This window comes from Pan troglodytes, chromosome 13 (assembly GCF_028858775.2).
Source record: "Pan troglodytes isolate AG18354 chromosome 13, NHGRI_mPanTro3-v2.0_pri, whole genome shotgun sequence".
Lineage (NCBI taxonomy): Eukaryota > Metazoa > Chordata > Mammalia > Primates > Hominidae > Pan > Pan troglodytes.
The window spans coordinates 139,766,041-139,778,087 of NC_072411.2; positions in this window are offsets into that span (position 1 = coordinate 139,766,041).

A 12,047-nucleotide genomic window follows, 5' to 3' on the forward strand; every position below is an offset into this window, starting at 1 on the left:
AACCTCTCGTGGAAGGCGGGTCAGGACTCACCGCCCAGACAGTATCCATAATGCCACATAGATGTGGTATCGTGCACAATCATCATTGCTTGTAGTGGAAATGAGGCAAAACGGAACATAAGCAATTTACTTACAGGACCAGAATTAATATTATTTTAACACATACCAATTTTTAAGTTTTTCTCTGGCCATTTTATCAACTTTTCTGTGTTACCATTGACAGGGAGAATATTCACAATGCCACTTACACAGGCCACGTAGGCAGGCATGCACACATTCTCCTTCCAAAACATGTAAAATTATATCACTGTGGAGCAGGAAGGGCCCCTTGGGGAGGATGTGGCCTGAGTGCCCGCCCAGGGGCTGAAGAACCTCTGCAACTCTCCTGCCACCTGATGTCTCGGGTTCCGCTCAAATATTGACAGTGATGAGATTTTCTCTGAGAGTTTATCCCATGTGGGTTCCTTTCTAGCCAAGTCAGTCCTTTGTAACTTTCCACTCTTTACTGCCCTGGGGTTGCGTGGAGAGCCAGGCCTACTGCTGCATAAACATTTCAGAGATGTTGAAGCAGCTTTCAGGGCTTGCAGCAGGCATTGGAACGGCCTGCCCCAGATCCGTGCCCCCCTTGTTCCTTATGAGGAGATCCCCACTGTGGTTCAGGTTGTTAGTGCCCGTATCTTCTTTCTTGCAGATGTGACCAGGTGACCCCCCTCTGGCCAGGGAACAATGGGCCGAAGTCCTCAGGGGATTTGTGGGGAAGTGCGCCCCCTCCTCCTTGGGGTTTTCTTGGAGCTGCTGTGAAGACTCAGCTCAGCTGTGATAATTATCTGAGGTCAGCTTCTCCAGAATGCCCTTATCTCCTAAGGCCTTTGAGATAAGCAGGAATTGTGGTGTCCGCCTTGCCTCCAAACCTTTATCCTTGCTTATCTCAGTGGAAAATTCCAGCAGGGATTTCTGAACACCAAGTTAAATTCCTCCACTCAACAATCAGTTTGGCACGTGGCTGCCTGCCAGTCTAGGCAGAACAGAGGGGAGCCAAGGGAATAAACCCAAGTCCTGCCCCCAGGTGCCCAGAGCCTGGCGGGGATGGGACAGTTGCCTGCAGAGCAAGAGGCTGCCACCCAGTTTCACACAGGCCAGAGAGGCTGACCTACCTGCCCAGAGGCAGGGGAAGAATCCAGAGGACTTCTCCCGGAGGAGGCACGAGAAGCCCACGTGGCAGCCAAGAGGAGGGAGAGCATCCTGGGCCCCGGAAGCACAATGCCAGGGGCAGACATGCACTGGGAGGCACGGGGCCGGGGACACCTTCAGTGAGCACAGGGTCTGGGTAGGCTTCGGGAGGGGTGAGGGCGGAGAGGCAGCCAAGCCGGGTTGTGGGAGGCCCTGCCTAATTCTGTAAAGACTAGGATTAGAAACATGACAAAAATGGGCTAGGCACGGTGGCTCACACCTGTAATCCACTTTGGGAGGCTGAGGCTGGTGGATCATCTGAGGCTGGGAGTTCAAGACCAACCTGGCCAACATGGTGAAACCCCGTCTCTACTAAAAATACAAAAATTAGCCGGGCGTGGTGGCGCACACCTATTAATCCCAGGTACTAAGGAGGTTGAGGCAGGAGAATTGCTTCAACCCAGGAGGCAGAGGTTGCAGTGAGCCCAGACCATGCCACTGCACTCCAGCCTGGGCAACAGAACAAGTCTCTGTCTGAAAAATAAAATAAAATAACAAAAATGAAGGGCCGGGTGCAGTGGCTCACACCTGTAATCTCAGCACTTTGGGAGGCCGAGGTGGGAGGATCACTTACACTCAGGAGTTTGAGACCAGCCAGGGCAACATAGTGAGACCCTCATCTCTACAAAAAAGTTAAAAAATTAGCTGGGCATGTTGGTGCATGCCTGTGGTCCCAGCTACTAGGGAGGCTGAGGCGGGAGGATTGCTTGAGCCTGGGAGGTTGAGACTGCAGTGGGCCATGATCATACCACCGCACTCCAGCCTGGGCAACAGAGCGAGATCTTGTCTCACAAAAAAAAAAAAAAAAAAAAAAAACACTGCTTTTATTGAGCACCTACTATGTGCCAGGCACTGTGCTAAGTCCTTGGCTTAAAATATCTGATTCAGTCCTCACAGCAACCCTTCGGAGGAGCCCCACCCTGTGACCACACCCTAGAGGGCCCCACACTGGCCTTCCTCTGGCCATGCTCTGGCTTCCAGGTGAGCAGTCCTCCAGGCCAAGGGACAACACTTCTAGATCACACTGCCAGATTCGGGAAGCGCAGAATTCCCCACCCAAGCCCACTTCTGAGGCCTGCAGGGGCCTCTGTTCCGGGTCCACTCCCCAAGAGCAAACCACAGCAGGCCCCACGGCAAAGGCACAGCTGTCAATAGGAAGCATGGCTGGAGGCTGGATGTGTGGGCCAGGCACCCACGTGCTTATCCTGAGCTCCTCCCAGTGTGAGACAGGCCCAGGGAAGGAGGCTGGCTGGGGCTGGGACACCTCATTCTGGCCAAGGAGCCCCAGGGTTCTAAGTGCAACCCTAGGCTTCCAGGCTGTCAGGAACATGTTTCTAGCAAAGTAGCGCGTGGGGCATTGTGTTCAACAAGGCATTTGCTTGGCTTTTTTCATGAATTTATTTATTCGCATGGTGCACGGAGTACCATTTGTACTCCTGTCCCAAGCCCTGCAAATGTGAGAGGGGGGATCCCTTATTTTTATCCTATTTTATGAGTGAGGAGTCTGAAGCCCAGACCCACTCCAGGCCACAGAGAGGAGGACAAGGGTAGGAACCCTGTGGTCCGTAGGAGTGAACGGGAGGAACTGATCAGACCTGGATCAGCCTCTGAGGAGGTGCACAGCTTCACACTACTGCTGTCCCTCGGGGAGGAACCTTAGCTCTTCCTGCAGAGGCCTCGGCGCTTCTCCCAGAAAGGGGGCAGATAAGCTCGGCCATTCTTGCCCTGGGCTGCGCAGCCCCCAGGACGGACGCTGCTCTAACATTCTCCCAATCAACGCTGTCCTTTCTATTAGGGGGTTCCCATGTGCACGCAGCTGCACTCTAGCTTCTCTTGTAATTAAATTTAAAAGCACGGCTCCCGGCCCCACACCCCCAGCACCATTTCGCCCTTTAGAGTGGCCTCCGCCCTTGGTCTACACTTCCTCTCTCCTGGGTCTCTCTTGAATCTACTCCACCAGGGCTGTGGCCTCCTTCACTTCACCCAGAAGGCTCCTGGACAGTCACCCAGGGCCTCTGTGTTACCAAACCCTCAGTCCCCGCTGGCATAGCCTTGAGCACCACGCAGCCTGGCTGGCCACCCTCTTGAGCAGGACCCCGAGAGGCTTCCGACAGCCTGTCCTGATGGCCCAGTACCACTGGCTCCCCTCCTTCTCTTCCCAAAACCTCTCAACTCTGGGGCAAAAATTCTCAGGCCTGTGCCTCTTCCCTCCTCTTGCTCCCCGCCCCCCCCCTGGAGATCCACAGATGAAAAACACGGACCGACAGACGATGCTTGGACACAGGCCTCCATCCAGGCCACCCTCCAGCTCCAGAGGCCCAAATCCGCCTCCCTCCCACAAGAGGCGTCTCAGATGCACAGGTCCACACTCGCGCTCCTGATGCCCAAAACCTGCCCCACCTGCAGCCCTGCCTCACTTCACGGCAACTTGATCCTTCCAGGCGCTCAGGCCAAAATCCCAGAGTCACCTGTGTCCTCTCCTCCTCACACGTCTCACGTGTAACCCACAGGAAGTTCTTTCAGCTCCACATTCACACATCACACATCACCAGCCGCTTCTCACTGCTGCCATGTTAGTCCCCATGCCCCGCCTCCACTGTTCCCACTTTGGTCCCCTCTCCCTCCTCCACCGTCCCCACCTCGGTCCCCTCTCCCCTCCCCCACTGTTCCCACCTCGGTCCCCTCTCCTTCCTCCACTGTCCCCACCTCGGTCCCCTCTCCCCTCCCCCACTGTTCCCACCTCAGTCCCCTCTCCCTCCCCCATTGTCCCCCCCCCCGGTCCCCTCTCCTCTATCCTGGTTCCCTCTCCCCTTCTCCATTTTCCCCATCCTGGTTCCCTCTCCTCTCCTTCATCGCCTCCATCTTAGCCCACTCCCCTGCTCTCTCTCCCCTGGGTGATGCAGAGCCTTCTGATCAGCCTCCCCGTGCCTGCCTTGTTCTTCTCAACACAGCAGCTGTGTGAGTCTGTTTACAATCAGAGTCCGATGCAGCCACTCCTCTGGCAATGGCATCTAGCATTTCCCATTTCACTCAGAGCAGCAGTTCGGTTTTTAGCGTAGCCTGGAAGTCCCTGTAACCTGCCCCTTTCCTTACCCTCATCACCTCTGACTCCTGACTTCATTCTTCTCCTCTCTCCCTGCTCCGTCCCCTCCAGCATCCCTGGGGACGCGCAGGTCATGCTTGGGCCTGACTCTGGGCCTTTGCACCTGCTGTCCCTTCTCCCTGCAAAGGTCCCTGGGAAGTACTTTCCCCGTCTCCCACTGCAGGTCTCTCACTGTGTCCTGTGGCTGCCAGAACATATAACCACCAAGTTAGTGGCTTAAAAGAAAGCATACTTACCTTCTAACAGTTTTGGAGAGCACAAATCCAAAATCAAGGCCTTGGGAGGGCTGGTTCTTCTGGGGGCTCTGAGGGAGGAGCCACCCCTGCCTCCCTGTGAGCTTCTGATGCCTGGGCTTACAGATGCACTCTCCAATCCCTGCCTCCGTCTTCACATGGCTTCTTCCTTGAGTCTCCTCTACTTATAGGAACACTTACCATAGGATTTAGGACCCACCTGGTTCATCCAGGATAATCTCCTCTTGAGATCTTTAAATCAATTACATCTGCAAAGACTCTTTATTCAAATAAGGTCACATTCCCAGGTACCAGAGGTTAGAGCTTAGACGCATCTTTTTGAGAACCACCATTTGAGGGTCGCCATTCAATCCCCCTACAAAGTCCATGCTGAAAATGTGACCCCCTCCTCCACACCCAGTAAGTTCTTCTCTGACTAACCTACCCAACCACAGCCTGGCTTGATTTTTCTGCATAACACTTATTGGTTTATTGCAGTTTTCCCAACTAGAATATAAATTTCCCAACTACACCTTTAACTGTTTGTTTACTGTTGTAATGCCAGGGTGTTCTGTTTACTGTTATAACCCCAAGTCCTAGGATGAATCTTAGTCCTGGTACACAGTCTTTGAGCCTAAGCGGAGGCCTTTCTGGGGTTTTAATGGAAAACCTGAGGTGCCTACTTGGCAGGAGTTAGACTTCAAATTGTTTCCATGCAGTGGGCAGCAGCTGAAATCTCTGCTCAGCCTTCAGCCTTACAGGCGTTGCTTCCCACTGAGCTTCTTGGAGTCTCACTTGGGTTTTGCAGGGTAGGCTAAGGATTTGAGAATTAATGTGGGCTGGGCACAGTAGCTCACTCCTGTAATCCCAGTACTTTGGGAGGACAAGGCGGGAGGATCACTGGAGTCCAGGAGTTCAAGACCAGCCTGGGCAACACAGCAAGCCCTTGTTTCTACAAAAATAATAAAATAGAATTAATGTGCAATATTTTGGGCCTGTCTCCTTCAAGCTCCCTTCTTTCTAAGACTTCACCCTCAGTTTCCAGCCACTCCAGCAGCCTGAACGCCATTCCCTGACTTCCTGGGCCTTACGTTCCAGCCGCCCTGCCCCGAGCAGCCTGGAGAGGGGCCTCGGAGGAAGGTCATCTTAGTGTGAATTTCATCCAGAGCAGTTCCTTTCTTTCAAGGGTCGAGTCCTCTCCATTCTTTGCTTCTTTGGTCAGTTTGCTTCTTTGGCCACTGTCCAGTGTCCTTCAACGGTGCTTTACATCTTATCCAGAGTTGATCATTGTTCTTTGCGGGAGATTAATTCAATCCATGCTCCTGCAGTTCCTACTAGAACTGGAACTCTCCCGTTTTTTTTAACATTACCTTTAGTGGTTGGCTTGTGCTTCTTTAAAAGTGAAACCACGCTGCCACTGGGCCATGTGGGGCCCTGGGATTTATCCAGGTTAAATGCCGACTTAGAAGTTGGGAGATTGCCTCCATACACAAACTCCTTCACAGCACGTTTTACACATGCACTCAGCCGCTCTGATTAGTAAATCTCCTAAAATAAGTACTGGGCTTATGTTCACTTCCGTTTTGGAAATCAGTGACTCTGCCCTCTGAGCTGCAGGCCGGTCTGTGCCTCTAGCAGGAGCTGCAGTTCTGTGAATGATCCCTCTTCTCTGAAAGGCAGGCAGCCAGAGCTCTGGAGCCCTCTGGGCGAACAGAACAGATTGCTGACTGTGGGGTAGGTCCCCTTCTGCTCTGAGCTCAGCCTCACCACCTTGGGCAGACAGTAAACACATTCCCGTGTGGTGTCGGCCGGCTGGAGCTCATCCTACAAAAGGCGGCAGAGATGGCGGTGCTGGTGGCTCCGTTTAACCCCAGCATGAGCAGAGGTGGGAAAATCTATGGCCCATGGGCAGGCCTGGGGACTCCATGCAGGTGGAACAGTAACATGAACTTGCCAAGATTGGCCAGGGCACAGCCTCTCCACTAGGTCATCTCACAGATGCCCCAAACTCAGTGTGCTCCAAACAACACCCTGGTTCTTCCCGGCCAAATGTGTTCATCCCCCAAGCTCCCTCCTTCCAGGAAAAAGAACTGTCCAGTGATTTAGGCTAGAAAACCTGGAGTCATCTTAGTCTACAATCCTTGCATCCAACCCATTATCCAGTCCTCCCAATTGTACCTCTGAAAGATTTCTCGAAACCGTCTTTTTCTCTCCATCTCCTCTACCACCAGCATTTAGAAGGGAGTCACATTGCCAGTGGCCTCCCGCTGGCTTCAGTTCATGAGCGGTTCCGGCCCCAGGAAAGAGTTTGGAAATAAAAGAAGGTGAAAACATGTTTTGCAGGAATTGTTCTTTGCTCTGCCTCTTCTCCCCCAATCCAGCCAAGCTTTGTGCTTGTCTTTTATCCCTTGAAGACTATCCCCCAGCCATCCTCTCACCCTGCACAGAGGTCACCAGGTAAAGAGCCAGGAAAGAGGTCGGGCAGTCCTGGGTTCAAACCCAAGGTCCAGTGCTGACTGGCAGTGAGTGTGGTCATGTTAGCTCATCTCTAAACCTCAGTCTCCCCCTTTCAGAGAGGAAATAATATTCCTTGGTTTTTAAGGTTATCATGGAGGCTAGAGCCTGGCACGTGACAGGTGAGTGTGTGATAAACTGTGTTCCTTACCTTTGCAGTCACTGTCAATCGTCATCGTTTAATGAGTGAGCATTTCAGAGGCCCTTCAGTCTGCACGGGACTCCGTGGTTGCTGGAGCCCTGGACCTGGGGCTCACCTTCCCCGACTGACTGAGGCCCGACTACCGTCCTCTAATCCGGGTTGCTATTTCCTGCCCTTCTGGACTCTGGACATAACTTCCTTTGCCTAATACATAGAGCAGTCCTGTTCCTCCTAGCCTTGGCAGCTATCGCTGGCCACCTATCTTAACCAGCTTGGCTTTGGCCAGCTACCCCCAGGATCCCTCCTCTGGGCAACTCCCCAAGCTGCTCAAGTCCTGCCTGGCCCAAGACTTGGTAGCCCTACACTCAGCTGATGTGCTGCCACTCTCCACTGCCCCCTGACTAGCATGAAAGCCACTGCGGAACCTGCAACATTCAAGCTATCAAAGGGGTCACATTCCAAAGCACTGCTTTGTCTCTCCACTGAGGTGATAAGCTGCAGGGCTTAACTGGAGGTGAGGTGCACGGGGGTGGGAGCAGCAGACCAGGCCCTGCAGTTTATATGGGCAAGTCCTTCACGGCCCCTCGGGGCCTCCATTGATGGATTCCTCCAGGACCACACTGATGGTCCCTTCCAATCCTGCTGGTCGCCTAAGTGCAGAGCATGCTCCCCAGACAAGGGTTCTCTTCTCCTTTCCTTCAAGAACAGGACCTGCGTCTTGAGGTCTTCTGTCTTTCTCAAGATATCTAAATAGTAGCTGATGAACCACATCACATTTGTTGACTTAAAATCAAGGACTTTTAAAGGTATCATTTAATTAATCAAGGTTGACTTAATAAAGGTATCATTTATTAAGTGCTTATTACACTCCCTGCCCAGGGTTTACATAAATTATAAAATGACCAACTCTGATGTTCATATATATATATATTTTTTTTCATCCACAGTTTCTGGCTCATAGCTCCCATAGCCCTTGTTACATACAGTTTTCTGTTATAATGTTGGATGTGCTAATCCTGGGCGCCACCCTCAGGTAACAGAACCTCTCTGACCCTCTCGCCTTCCTTTTTCCTGCCACAAGGCAGGACTCTAACCTTCCCTCACTTTTCTGACTGTGGGTCTTAACAGCCTCCCCTGGGAGGGTCCCGCCTCTTACCATGCGGGAAGGAATTCTGTCAACATGAAGCTTCCATAAAAACCCAAGAGGACTGGGTTCAGGGAGCCGTGGAGAGCTGACTTCGTGGAGGTTCCCAGAGGATGATGTGTCCACGGAGGGCTTGGAAGCTCCCTGCCCCTTCCCCCATACTTCGCACTACGCATCTCTTCCTCTGTGTCCTTTGTAACATCCTTTACAATAAGCCAGCAAACATAGTTATTTCCCTGAGTTCAGTGAGCTGCTCCAGCAAATTGAGCAACACAGAGAGGAGGTCATGGGAACCCCAACTTGAAGCCCATCCGTCAGAAGTTCGAGAGGCCCAGGCTTATGACTGGTGTCTGGGGTGGGTGGCAGTCATGGGGACTGAGCCCCCCACCCAGTGGGATCTGGTGCTATCTCCAGGTGGACAGTGTCAGAATTGAACACCCAGCTGGGGCCCACTGCTTAATGTGTGGGGAAACCCCCACGCCTTTGATTGCAGACGTCTTCTGTGTTGATGATCGTGGAGGTCATGGTGGAGTGAAAGAGGAAAAACGCGGTTTGAGAGAGTTTTTCCATACACACCAACAAACCAGGCAGGTGGATATTGTTATCCCCATTTTACGGATGAGAAAATTGAGGCTCAGAGAGATTAAGTACATTCCCCAGAGTTACGTAGCTATCGAACAAGGATTCAAATCCACAACTTTCTTAACCTACCCCACAGAGGCAAATGCAAAAACCAAACCATAAGAGGGAGGAAATAATGACCTGTGCAAATGAAAGCCACCTGTATATCAAGAAAAGCATATGGATAAAACAAAATGCTGGGACAATAACTGCCACAAACATGTGGCTTTAAAATCCTTGATTTATAAATCAGCAAAAAATGGACAAAGGCACAGCCAGACAATTCACTGAAAGTGAGTCCCAGGTGTGCAGGCAGCGCTAGCAGGAGCATTCAGCCTCACCGGCACGTGCAGGCGCCGGTCAGCGTGGAGGTCAGATTGGCAAAGCCTCATCACATCCAGGCTTTGGCAAAACAGTAGAGACCGTCCACCAACCGTTGCTGAGACTGTCTGGCAGTGCAGTTTTCTGGGAGGGCAAACCTGGGATGCGTAGCAATGAATTCAACAACACAGCCTTTGACTCGGCAACTGCACGTCAAGAAACGGAACTGTCAGGAAGCATCTAGAACCCAGAGGGCAGAATCCAGGAAATGACTCTGTGCCGGAGTTCATCTGTTGCTCTGGGCTACACTTGATGCTACGGTAAAATCGCTCACCCTCACATCCAGCCAGCGGCGACCACACAATGAACACCGTTCTGAAAAAGCAAAGCTGAGAGCCCCAGAAGATGCAGGAGGTGCGGGTGGGGGTTGGAATTCAGCTCGGTTTAGATAAACACCTAAGACCCGAGATGCTGATCTCTAAGGATTATCTCAGCCCCGACCTATTTCAACTTCCTTGTCTTCTTTCTTTGGCTCCTTACTTTTCATTGAAATTCCCTGACTGGCCCACTAAGAACCAGGCTCTGGCCAGCACGGTGGCTCACTCTGTAAGCCCAGCACTTTGGGAGCCTGAGGCGGGAGGATGGCTTGAGGCCAGGGGCTCGAGACCAGCCTGGGCAACATAGTGAGATCCCCCCAATCAATTTTTTTTTTTTTAAACACCCTTTTTTTTTTTAATTAGCTGCCAGCTACTTGGCAGGCTAAGGGAGGAGGATCCTTTAAGCTCAGGAGTTCAAAGTTGCAGTGAGCTATGATCGTGCCACTGCACTCCAGCCTGGGCAACAGAGCAAGACTCTGTCTATAAAATATATGTATATATATTATAGAAATTTTTAAAAGAACCAAGCTCTGGAATGGACTTGCTCCAGCACCTGGCCCATCCCAAGCCTGGAGGCTCACTGGAGGAGGCCACATGGGGTCCACTCCATGTGCAGCAAGCACACCGAGGCCACAGGCTGCTGGGCCCACCTCCCCACCTCCCCACCGTGGGCGAAGTACGTGGGGGATGTGAGGGAGGTTCTCAAGTGAGATGCTACTCACAGTTATCCACAAAGGAAGGTCCAAACATGTGGAAAACATGTCTCCCGTAGAAAATGGAGAAACGGCCGGGTGTGGTGGTTCACGACTGTAATCCCAGCTTTGGGAGGCCGAGGCGGGTGGATCACCTGAGGTCAGGAGTTCGAGACCAGCCTGGCCAATATGGCGAAACCCCGTCTCTACTAAAAATACAAAAATTAGCCAGGCGTGGCGGCACGTGCCTGTAATCCCACCTACTCAGGAGGCTGAGGCAGGAGAATCGCTTGAACCCAGGAGGCCGAGGTTGCGGTGAGCCGAGATCATGCCACTGCACTCCAGCCTGTGTGACAGAGTTAGACTCCGTCTCAAAAGAAAAAAAAGAAAGAAAGTGGAGAAACAATGCTGCCCCCAGCCCTGTGTGTGACTTCGCCAGGGCTACTGTAACCACCTACCACAACCTGAGTGGCCTAAACAATAGGAAGTGATTGTCTCGCAGTCCTGGAGGCCAGAAGCCCAAGAAGAGGCCAGAAGGCGGCAGGGCAGCTCCTCCTGGAAGCTCTGCGGAGAATCTGTTCCATACTCCCGGTGCTTCGCTGGGAATTCTTGGTGTTCCTTGGCTTGTGGAAGCATCACTATCGCCGCCTTCATGTCACATGGCGTGTGTGTGTCTGTGTGTCTAAATTTACCCTTTTCATAAGGACACGGTCATATTGGTTTAGGGCCTATCCTGGTGACCTCACCATAGAGACCTTCTCCCCAGGTAAGATTACATTCTGAGGTACAGAGGTTAGGACTTGGACATATGAATTCTAGAGAGAGACAGTTCAACCCATAATGCCTTAGATGTCATAAATATTCATGACAAGGTCAGCCTTTTGTGGAGATTTGTCTCTGTGAAAAGCAAATTGGTTGGCCAGGCACAGTAGCTCAGGTCTGTAATCACAGGACTTTGGGAGGCCAAGGGGGAAAGATCACTTGAGCCCAGGAGTTTGAAACCAGCCTGGGCAACATAGACAGATCTTGTCTCTACAAAAAAAAAAAAATACAAAACTTAGCTGGGATTAGTAGCGTGTGCCTGTAGTCCCAGCTACTTGGGAGGCGGAGGTGGGAAGATTGCTTGTGCCTGGGAGGTCGAGGCTGCAGTGAGCCGAGATCATGCCACTGCACTCCAGCCTGGGTGCTAGTGCAAGACCCTGTCTCTTAAAAGAAAAGCAAATGGGCCAGGCGCGGTGGCTCAGGCCTGTAATCCCAGCACTTTGGGAGTCTGAGGCAAGTGCATCACGAGGTCAGGGGTTTGAGACCAGCCTGCCCGACATGGTGAAACCCCATCTCTACTAAAAATACAAAAACTAGCCGGGCGTGGTGGCACATGCCTGTAATCCCAGCTACTCGGGAGGCGGAGGCAGGAGAATCACCTAAACCCAGGAATTGGAGGTTGCAGTGAGCCGAGATCACGCCATTGTACTCCAGCCTGGGTGACAGGGCGAGACTCTGTCTCAAAAAAAAAAAAGAAGCAAATTGGGCATTTATGCCAGGCCCTGTCCTTTGGGAGTTCCCAAGCCATATAGGAAGCTTTTATACTCTAGGAGCTTGTGCTGGGTTGAAGAGTGTCCCCGCAAAATTAATGTCCACCCGGCACCTTAGAATGTGTCTTCAGATGATGT